Source organism: Pteropus alecto, unplaced genomic scaffold, assembly GCF_000325575.1.
Source record: "Pteropus alecto unplaced genomic scaffold, ASM32557v1 scaffold78, whole genome shotgun sequence".
Lineage (NCBI taxonomy): Eukaryota > Metazoa > Chordata > Mammalia > Chiroptera > Pteropodidae > Pteropus > Pteropus alecto.
The window spans coordinates 17,815,646-17,817,709 of NW_006443124.1; positions in this window are offsets into that span (position 1 = coordinate 17,815,646).

The following is a 2,064-nucleotide window of genomic DNA, read 5'->3' on the forward strand; positions in this document are numbered from 1 at the left end:
CTCATGATTTTCCCTTAATCTTGGCAAATGAAGATTAGTTGGGTAATGCATCAACCTGATAAGGATATTTACCAAATACCTAGACATCATACTTAAGGATGAAACTCTATCATTCCTGCAAAAATCCAAAACAAGAGAAGAATATTCTCTATTCACAATTTTACTGGCATTTCTAGCTAATGTAATAAAATAATAGAAAAAAATGAGAGAAATAGAAATAGAAAGGACTACTTTTATTTAAGAAATAGAAAGGACTACTTTTAAGGGACATGTGCATCCATACTTTCATTGCAGCATTATTTACAATAGCCAAGATACGGAGACAACCTAGGCATAGATGAATGGATAAAGAAAAGGTGGTACATACATACAATGGAATATTACTTAGCCATTAAATAAATAAATAAATAAATAAATAAATAAATGAAATCTTTAAATCTGAAAAAAACATGGATGGACCTAGAGGGTATTGTGCTGAGTGGAATAAGTCAGATAGAGAAAGAAAAATATCATATGATTTTACTTACATGTGGAATCTAAAGAACAAAATAAACAAATAAAACTGAAACAAACTCATAGATACAAAAAAAATTTTGAGGGTTATTATATGGGATGAGGGTTGGTGGGGTGAGTGAAAAGGGGGGAAGGAATTAAGAAGTACAAATTGGCAGTTACAAAATAGTCATGGAGATATAAATTATAGCATAAGGAATATAGTCAGTAATATTGTAGTAACTATGTACAGTGTCAGATGGGTACTAGATTTATCGGGATGATCACTTCATTTGTTTTATAGATGTCCAATTACTATGTTGTACACTTGAAACTAATATAATATTGTATGCCAACTATAACTGAAAAATAAAAATTATAAAAAGGGAATTTGGGAAACTGAAAATAGATTATAGATAAAGTAAAACATTTTAAGTGAACTCCATTCTGCTAAAATTTTCTTACCATTTAGAAGAATAATTTTATACACTCATCAAAGTATTTTTCTAGAGATTTAATTGACATACTGTATAAATTTAGGAGATATGACACGTTGATTTGACACATTTATCTATTGCAATATGATTATTACTATAGTATTTAGTAACACCTTATTTCATACAATTAATTTTTGTGTGTGTTGAAACATTTAAAATCTAGTATTTTAGCAACTTCGAAGTGTATAATACAGTATTGTTGACTACAATCACTACACTCTGCATTAGATCACCAGAATTCATTTTCTAGCTGCAAGTTTGTAACCTTGAACCAACACACTAGATGTAGTATTAAGATCTTGTTGTAAAACCTTAAGTTCATAAAGGGCAGGTGAACAAACACAAATAAACTTGTCATAAATTTTTCTATTGGAAATAAAAAGTGGTATATTAAGCACTTACTAAAAGAGAATGGGGAATAGTTAGAAGCTGAGATCTTGCTAGCATTAGGAATCTTTCATATATTTATCAGTTATTATATAATTTATAATTTTAAAACAGGAGTGCTCAGCATATAAAAATCATTAAACTACAGTCATGATGGGGTATATCCTAATGAAGTTGTCAAATTGAAGTTACTAAAAATGAACATTCCTGAAAGTGTCTAGAGAGAAGACATCCCCATAAAGAAAAGTAAAGTAGCCTGAGATGTTTCTTGTCAGTACAGGGACCAGACATAAAAATAGTGGGACGACTTCTATGGAGAATTTATGGAGTTGAGATCTATGAATTCCTTTACCACTTAGGATGTTATACATATTTCACACAGCAATAGAAAGACATGCTCAAATACCTAAAATTTTTAGAATGCTATCAGTCAATAATTTCTCCTAAAATTTTAGTAGAAGACATAATCTATCTATCCAAGTAATGAATCAAAATTTATAACACATAAATAGAGAAAATCAGGTAGAGAAAGATTGTTAGTGAGCAAAGATAAAATTGAGTTTAAACAACCATAGTCATTTTAACTACAGAATATAATGTTTTAAATAATTTAAGTGATGGAATGTTGCTTAATAACAATAATTTATAAATAATAATTTTTAATAATAATTTTCTTAATAATTTGTGA